We start from the raw sequence: 10,231 nt of genomic DNA on the forward strand, positions 1-10,231 counted from the left end.
TGTTTTCCTTGTCCCTGTTTTCTAGTCCTCCAGGTTCCGACCATTGCTGCCTGCCTTGACCCTGAGCCCACCTGCCATACCATTCTGCCTGCCCTGACCTCGAGCCTGCCTGCCATCATGTACCAATCTGACTCTGTCCCAGTTTACGAACTTCTGCCTGTCCTCGACCTATCTCTTGCCTGACCCTAGTCTATTAATAAATATCAGAGACTTGAACCATCTGCTTCCTTTGTCTGCATCTGGGTCTCACCCTGTGTTGTTATAGAGAGAGACCCCCCCTGTTGTCGTACCTTACCAACACATGCTGGCCCCCTCAACATCAGAAGGATATGCCTCAGTGCCAGCAAAACAGTCTGTAGCTCATGCTGGCCCTCCAACATCAGAAGGAAACGCCTCTGCTCTAGCAAAACAGTCAGTAGCTCTAGGTAATTGATATGCAGTGACCTTTGCGCTGTTGACCAAATCCCTCTTTCCGAGTAACCCACACACAGTGTCCCCATCCCAGTAAGGATGCATCTGTTGTGATCACCCTGTGGACCAATACCCGACCCATGAGAACCCCCTGCAACAGCAGTCACGGGTCCTTCCAAGGAGTCAACACCCTTCGGCATGACAGGGAAACCTTGAACAACCGATAGTAGTGGAGAGATGCATCCAGAAGCATTGCAATCACCCAGAGCCGAAACAGAAGTCCCAGAGGCACCACGGCTATCATATAGGCCATCAGACCCAATAACCACAGGCACCACTGTAAAGGCACCGAATGCCCCAGCTGAAACTGGGCCAGACAGAGTCGGAATTGTCCGTTGGGACAAAAACGCATGATTCAGAACCGAGTCCAGAACGAGACCCAGAAACTGAATGCGCTGAGCCGGATTCAAACAACTTTTCTTGTGATTCACTGTGAACTTCAAAGACAGAATATGGGAAACCAGAGTAGAAGTGTGGAGCTCAACCTTTCCCTCAACTCCACTACGACCAGCCAATGGTTCAGATAGGCCAATACTCTGACCCCTGGCACTGCACTGGAGCCAAGTCGGGAGTGGGGTTGGTAATAACAGGTACCTGGGGTTGTCAGGTGCCTGTTATTACCAAGATCCAAAACATCTAGAGGGATGAGTACTCTCTCCCCACTAACAGACACCTAAGTCGGAAAGCTTGAAAAGTTTATAAATTGCATGAGACGTTCTTCTTTCAGGATAGCTGAAGAGCGAAGAATTGAGGAAATTAATGCGAGCCCCGGTGTTATAGCCAGAAAGGCAGGAATTCTGAGGCATTCATTGGCCCATTGGGCGTGATTTCAGTTTTCAGGTGAACCTGATTGTTCATTGACTCCCCATAGTATATTATACCAAGTGACCGACTGAACGGGAAGTCAGTCTCTCTCTCTATCTGTGCATGGGACAGGTGCCTGTTATTACCCTGAATTATAGGCAATGCAACTGGTTCACCCACTACCGGAATCTTCAGTAACGTTGGTAATTAACAGATCATCTATGGTAACTTTGATAATTTATGCTTAAATAACTTTGAAAAAATTTATTAATATATACTGTATACTATTAATGCTGTATATCTGTGTCTATATTGTCCATGATACCTGCATCGTTCATTTAATTTACTTTGCCATCATTATTACCTATTCTAACCATGTTATCATTAATACCGTTGTTTTATGAAAACCATGAGGACTACTTTTACAGCTTATCCTTTGCCTCCTGCCTGCCTGTCCATGAGACAGAACCCTACTGACGTTCCTCCAACTCCTCCAACTACATAGACCAAAGACAGGTATTTTTTTAGCCTTAAATGATTGTTTTAACACAAAGCTTTGGGTAGAAGTTGCCTTGGCCTTACCAGAGGGCGTATTAGGAGAAACTCACATAATAACGTAGATGATGTAGGGAACTGGGAGAAGTACTCTGGTTCCACCTAGTGACGACAACCTCATCCTACTTCAACAGGGAAGTCTATCTGACTGTCCAGCAGATGGTAGCAGATACCAACTCCAGACCAAAGATGAGCATTGACAAAAGAAGAGGAGGTTGCACCAACGTTTGTGGATCGATGGGGAGGGGGGATGAATGAATGAACCCGAACAAATTAAGTGATTAACAAATTATATATATATATTCAATATCTCCCAAAGACACTGCAATTCAATTCAGTCGCCTATTCAGTAGCCTATTCATTAGCCTATTGCATAGCTTTGATATAAATCACCAAATGGTAACTCTGCAAATAATTCTACATAATTCAGTACTGCACATTGTGGATTAAAAACTGCTGTTGTATGTATTCAAAGGCATACATGATGGTGGTATTGTGTTCTCTCCCGTAAATCGTAGGTCAAAGTTCCACCTGATTCAGGGTTAGTTACAGGGTCAGAGTTTTCATCTCTCTAATGGTTAGGATTAAGGTTAAGTAAGAATTGTGTGAGCCAAAACGACCCATAGGGCATCTAGCATCTCCTGTTTTTGTAGCGTGACAGAGTTTGATGTAGAAGTATACCCCTGGACAGGACATTAGGTTAGGATTAGGAGTAATCCCAGATTTGTGATTAGGGGAAACTTTGTGCATTATATTATTAAAGTACCGTATGATATCATGGCAGTACAGTTTTGTATCCATGAGGCCATAAAGCTCTCGTCAAAGTAGTGGACTATATAGAGAATGGGGTGGCATTTGGGGCACCTTTGATCCAAACGAGAGCCAGGTAGAGCTGAGACCTGGTACCTTTGCTTATGGGAATTATCTAATGAAAACTTGTCCACTTTTAATTTAAGGGCCAAAAACACGAGTAAATAACAGCAAAATCAGACAACACCATAGCAGAATATTTTGCCAATTAAATTATTCAGCCTGTCATATTCTAGGCGGGAAAGGGATACGAGGAGCATTCAAAATGTGAGCACGGCACAGGGAGAGAAATATGCATGCTGAGTCATTGTAGGGAAGACAGAGGGTTCATTTAACAGGTAGGGCTACATTATATTTACAGTACATGATCCATGGCTCATTTCTGGATGGGAATATTATTTTTGCACTATGCAGTAACAGCTCCACCATTTCCTGGTTGCAAAAAAATGGAATAGTTCACCTAATTAGTTTATGTGTAGAAAATCATTGTACAATCTAAACCGCTGTGAAATATTTTTTCCATAACCAAAAATATTGTACAGTGGGGAGAACAAGTATTTGATACACTGCCGATTTTGCAGGTTTTCCTGCTTACAAAGCATGTAGAGGTCTGTAATTTTTTATCATAGGTACACTTCAACTGTGAGTGACGGAATCTATAACAAAAATCCATAAAATCACATTGTATGATTTTTAAGTAATTCATTTGCATTTTATTGCATGACATAAGTATTTGATCACCTACCAATCAGTAAGAATTCCGGCTCTCACAGACCTGTTAATTTTTCTTTAAGAATCACTCCTGTTCTCCACTCATTACCTGTATTAACTGCACCTGTTTGAATTCGTTACCTGTATAAAAGACACCTGTCCACACACTCAATCAAACAGACTCCAACCTCTCCACAATGGCCAAGACTCAGAGAGCTGTGTAAGGACACCAAGGATACAATTGTGGACCTGCAGAAGGCTTGAATGGGCTACAGGACAATAGGCAAGCAGCTTGGTGAGAAGGCAACAACTGTTGGCGCAATTATTAGAAAATGGAAGAAGTTCAAGATGAAGGTCAATCACCCTCGGTCTGGGGCTCCATGCAAGATCTCACCTCGTGGGGCATCAATGATCATGAGGAAGGTGAGGGATCAGCCCAGAACTCCACGGCAGGACCTGGTCAATGACCTGAAGAGAGCTGGGACCACAGTCTCAAAGAAAACCATTAGTAACACACTACGCCGTCATGGATTAAAATCCTGCAGCGCACGCAAGGTCCCCCTGCTCAAGCCAGCACATGTCCACGCCCGTCTGAAGTTTGCCAATGACCATCTGAATGATCCAGAGGGGGGATGGGAGAAGGTCATGTGGTCTGATGAGACAAAAATAGAGCTTTTTGGTCTAAACTCCACTCGCCATGTTTGGAGGAAGAAGAAGAATGAGTACAACCCCAAGAACACCATCCCAACCATGAAGCATGGAGGTGGAAACATTATTCTTTGGGGAATATCTTCTGCAAAGGGGACAGGACGACTGCTCCGTATTGAGGGGAGGATGGATGGGGAAATGTATCGCGAGATCTTGGCCAACAACCTCCTTCCCTCAGTAAGAGCATTGAAGATGGGTCGTGGCTGGGTCTTCCAGCATGACAATGACCCAAAACACACAGCCAGGGCAACTAAGGAGTTGCTCCTTAAGAAGCATCTCAAGGTCCTGGAGTGGCCTAGCCAGTCTCCAGACCTGAACCCAATAGAAAATCTTTGGAGGGAGCTGAAAGTCCATATTGCCCAGTGACAGCCCCGAAACCTGAAGGATCTGGAGAAGGTCTGTATGGAGGAGTGAGCCAAACTCCCTGCTGCAGTGTGTGCAAACCTGGTCAAGAACTACAGGAAACGTATGATCTCTGTAATTGCAAACAAAGGTTTCTGTACCAAATATTAAGTTCTGCTTTTTCTGATGTATCAAATACTTATGTCATGCAATAAAATACAAATGAATTACTTAAAAATCATACAATATGATTTTCTGGATTTTTGTTTTAGATTCCGTCTCTCACAGTTGAAGTGTACCTATGATAAAAATTACAGACCTCTACATGCTTTGTAAGTAGGAAAACCTGTGAAATCGGCAGTGTATCAAATACCTGTTCTCCTCACTGTATATTCAGACGTTTGAAGCTCGTGTACAAAACCGAAAGTAAATTATGCAAACTATCTACTTAAAAAATGGAAAGCATAGAAATAACAGACAGAACAGATCTACCGATTCTTAGACTTGCTTTCATTGAAGAATGACAGATCTATAAGTCACATTTCTTCATATGTTTTTTAAATTTTAAATTTTAATTTGTTTTGGAGTAGAAAGGGTGTCTGCTAAGAGGAATTTATTATTACCACAACAGTATCATGTGGTCTTGTGTGGATCAGTTTGTAAGAACATCATTATGGGGTCAGATCCTATAAGGAACACAGACATAGAAATGTAGGATATGCACTCACTGTCATATAAACCACTTTAATAAAGAGTGTCTGCTCAGAGGCATCCCACTGGGCACAGACGTCAGTTCAATGTCTAGTTTTGATTTACATTTGGTTGAGTTGTTAGCTAACATGAATTCAACGTGAAATCAACAACAAAAGCCACCGTGTAATTGGATTTAGGTTGCAAGTTGGGTGAAGAAAATACAAAAATCACTTATGTTGATGACTTTTTGCAAATCCAAACAGTTTTCCACATTGATTCAATGTCGTCACATTGTTGTTTTGTTGGTTGAAATGACATGGAAACATTGTTTATTCAACCAGTTTTTGCTCAGTGGGATGTGTTATTATATTATCATGACAGTATGTGGTCCTATGTGGCTAAAATTAATTCAATAAAAAATGTTCCTCATCAATCTACACACAATAGCCCACGCTCACTCACTATTAAAAATGTGTAGTTTTATTAGACCAGTTTAAGATGGGGAAAACCTTCCAGAAGGACAACCATCTCTGTAGCACTCTACCAATCAGGCCTTTATTGGTAGAGTGGCCATAAAGCCACTCCTCATTAAAAGGCACATGACAGCCCGTTTTGAGTTTGCCAAAAGGCACCTAAAATACTCTCAGACCATGAGAAACAAGATTCTCTGGTCTGATCAAACAAAGATTGAACTATTTGGCCTGAATGCCAAGCGTCACCTCTGGAGGAAACCTGGCAGCATCCATACGGTGAAGCATTGTAGTGGCAGCATCATGCTGTGGGGATGTTTTTCAGCGGCAGGGACTGGGACACTAGTCAGGATAGAGGAAAAGAGGAATGGAGCCAAGTACAGAGGGATCCTTCATGAAAACCAACTCCAGAGCGCTCAGGACCTCAGACTGGGGTGAAGGTTCACCTTCCAACAGGACAATGACCCTAATCACACAGCCAAGACAATGTAGGGGTGACTTCGAGACAAGTCTCTGAATGTCTTTGAGTGGCACAACCAGAGCCCGAACTTGAACCTGATCAAACATCTCTGGAGAGACCTGAAAATAGCTGTGCAGCGACACTCTCCATCCAACCTGACAGAGCTTGAGAGGATCTGCAGAGAATAATGAGAGAAACTCCCCAAATGCAGGTGTGCCAAGCTTGTTGAGTCATACCCAAAAAGACTCGAGGCTGTAATTGCTGCCAAAGGTGCTTCAACAAGGTACTGGGTAAAGGGTCTGAATCTTATGTAAATGTGATATTTCATTTTTTTTATATGCATTTGCAAAAATGTCTAAAAACCTGTTTTTGCTTTGTCATTATGGGGTATTGTGTGTAGATTGATGAGGAAAAAAAACAATTTAATCCATTTTAGAATGAGGTTGGGGCCTGGATACTTTCCGAATGCACTGTAAATGTAGTTCTCTACTCCCCAACACTGATCATGTTTAATGCTACTGTAGATCGTGGCACAAACCTGGACAGACTTAACTCTGCCTGACTTCTCAAACTGTACTGCTGTAACTCAACTTTACAATCAGTTGCTAAAAAAAGACGTCAGGGGTCACATACTGTCTCAAATGAAACGTGCTAGCACAGTACTAGGTGGCTGATATAGGATTGGAACTATTCACAGTATGTAATTTGAACTTTCTTGTACATAATGCATATTAATTTTAAAGAGAGACTTGGTTGGACATTGGCAGTACACCATATCAGTTACAAAATATATCAAATAGCATTTAATGAAATGACAAATGTATTAATTTTAACGGGTTATATTTTACTTTCAGGGTGGATGCCCAGGCTGTACATTTTATTTCCAAATTAAAGTGTTGAGGGTCTGGTTGTTGACAAATGCAACAAGAGATCGACAGATTAATCGGCATGGCCGAATAATTAGTGCCGATTTCAAGTTTTCATAACAATCGGTAATCAACATTTTTGGACGCCGATTATGGCTGTTTACATTGCACTCCGAAGAGACTGCGTGGCAGGCTGACCACCTGTTATGCAAGTGCAGCAAGGAGCCAAGGTAAGTTGCTAGTTAGCATTAAGCTTATCTTATAAAAAACAATCAATCTTAACATAATCATTAGTAAACTACACATGATTGATGATATTACTAGTTTATCTAGCTTGTCCTGCGTTGCATATAATCAATGCGGTGCCTGTTAATTTGGGGCGGCAGTGCAGCCACACACACAGACACACACACACACACACACACACACACACACACACACACACAAACGTGCTGATGCTACAGAAATCATATATGTATCTCTGGATTAGCTTCACCTGTTCTCAATAAACACTGCTCATAAAAACAGGACATGGACGAACACACACACACACACGCACAAACACAGACCTAACATTAGACCTCTCCTTTGGTGAGAAGGTGCACTTGATACTGGATATAAATCCATTGCAGGATCTCTCCCTCTATGATGCTTGGCTACTCTCTGTTTGTCTCTCTCTCACTCTGTCTCTCTTAGTACCCCATCTTGCCCCTCTCTCTCTCTCTCTCCCTACCCCATCCCTCTCTCTCTCTCTCTCTCTCTCTCTCTCCCCCTACCCCATCCCTCTCTCTCTCTCTCTCTCTCTCTTGGTCTCTCACTCTCTCACCCTCTTTTCTTTCTCTCTCTCACCCTCTTTTCTTTCTCTCTCTCGCCCTCTTTTCTCTCTCTTTTTTCCCCCTCTCTCTGGTAGTGTCCAAAAACCTGACCTTGCGTTATAAATATTAAGCTTTTTCGGTATACAAACATATTATGTTTTAAATTTAGCTTTAAGGGTCCAATTCAGACATAGTAAATCTATGCCTTTGCTATGCACTTCTCAGTAGTTGGTATTCAGACTTACCTTATGCAGGTGCGCAACATTTCTACTTAATAGTATGTTCTAAATAGTATGCTGCACGATTAGTACACAGTATAGTGCCTTGCAAAAATATTCATCCCCTTGGCGTTTTTCCTATTTTGTTGCGTTACAACCTGTAATTTAAATAGATTTTTGTTTGGATTTCATGTAATGGACGTACACAAAATAGTCCAAATTGGTGAAGTGAAATGAAAAAAATAAATAAAAATGTAAAACTGAAAAGTGGTGCCTGCATATGTATTCACCCCCTTTGCTATGAAGCCCCTAAATAAGATCTGGTGCAACCAATTACCATCAGAAGTCACATAATTAGTTAAATAAAGTCCATCTGTGTGCAATCTAAGTGTCACATGATCTGTCACATGATCTCACTATATATACACCTGTTCTGAAAGGCCCCAGAGTCTGCAACACCACCAAGCAAGCGGCACCACCAAGCAAGCGGCACCACCAAGCAAGCGGCACCACCAAGCAAGCGGCACCACCAAGCAAGCGGCACCACCAAGCAAGCGGCACCACCAAGCAAGCGGCACCACCAAGCAAGCGGCACCACCAAGCAAGCGGCACCACCAAGCAAGCGGCACCACCAAGCAAGCGGCACCACCAAGCAAGCGGCAAGGAGCTCTGCAAACAGGTCAGGGACAAAGTTGTGGAGAAGTACAGATCAGGGTTGGATTATAAAAAAATATCAGGAACTTTGAACATCCCACGGAGCACCATTAAATCCATTATTAAAAAATGTGGCACCACAACAAACCTGCCAAGAGAGAGCTGCCCACAAAAACTCACGGCCCAGGCAAGTAAGGGCATTAATCAGAGAGGCAACAAAGAGACCAAAGAGAACCCTGAAGGATCTGACAAGCTCCACAGCGGAGATTGGAGTATTATAGAGACGTACCCAAGAGACTTGCAGCTGTAATTGCAGCAAAAGGTGGCTCTACAAAGTATTTTCTTTGGGGGGTGAATAGTTATACACGCTCAAGTTCAGTTTATTTTCTCTTACTTCTTGTTTGTTTCACAAACAAAATCTATTTCATTTCCAGGTTGTGAGGCAACAAAATAGGAAAAATGCCAAGGAGGGTGAATACTATCACAAGCCACTGTATGTCGTCTTAAAAAGTAGTATGCAAGACACAGCCTCTCTGTCTCTCATCTCAGAACCGCGATACGTTTATACAACACGCTAAAACAGATCAATGTTGTTCAGGTCAGCTATATAGAGACAAGGTCAAGTGATATTTTATCCTTCAAAAGGTCTCTGTTCACTCACTGACCCACTTACACACTGAAACACGCTCTCTCCTCCCCCTGGCCTCCTTCCAGACAAAAGTGCATTGATTGTGACTTGTAAACATTGTAAAGCTCTGGAAATGAACATCGATCTGTGTTTGATAGGAAACAGCAAATTTAACTATCTCCTTAAATCTCTCTCTCTCTCTCTCTCTCTCTCACGGATTCCCCCGGTACTGCTACTCATTCCGTGCACCAGCTCCGGAGGTCTACGTCACCAGCCTTCTAGGCATCACTGAACTGGATCATCACCACCAACCGCGGACTGTCTAATCTCATTACACACACCATTCCCCCTGATTAGCATGTGTATATATGTGGCCTCTGTTCCCCATTGTCCTTGTTGATTATTGTTCCATGTCTGTTGGTCTTGTGAGGACCTGTGCTCTGTTTTATCAGCTTTCGTGTTACTGTATGTATCAATGTATCAACCCCCACTTAACCTTAACCCCTAACTCCTGTACCTAAACCTAACCCCTAACCCTAATTCTAAACCTTTCCCTAAACCTAACATCTAAGTCTAAAATAGTATTTTTCCTTGAGCGGACTGGTGAAATGTCCCCACTTTTCCTTGTTATACTATGTTTGTGAGGACTTCTGGTCCCCACAAGGATAGTTAAACCAAACGCACGCACGCATACACACACACATACACACACACACTCACCACTCACACACAGCAGCCAAGCCCCTTAAGCTTGTCTGTTTTCTGCATGGATGACACTTAGTGTAGCACTGTGACTTTCTCTCTCCATCTCTCAAGCTCTCTCTCTCTCCTCTCTATCCCTTTCCCCCTTACTCTCTCCCTCCTTTCCTCCCTCTCTCTCGCACCCTTTTTTCTTCCCTCTCTCTCTCTCTCTCTCCCTCCCCCTACTCTCGCTCTCTCTTTCTCTCTATAACTTTTCCCTCTCGCTCTCTCTCCCCCTTTTTTGCTCCCTCTTCCTCTCTTTCTCCAGACCAGTATTGGCTCCAG

This window comes from Oncorhynchus tshawytscha, linkage group LG25 (genome assembly GCF_018296145.1).
Source record: "Oncorhynchus tshawytscha isolate Ot180627B linkage group LG25, Otsh_v2.0, whole genome shotgun sequence".
Classification (NCBI taxonomy): Eukaryota; Metazoa; Chordata; class Actinopteri; order Salmoniformes; family Salmonidae; genus Oncorhynchus; species Oncorhynchus tshawytscha.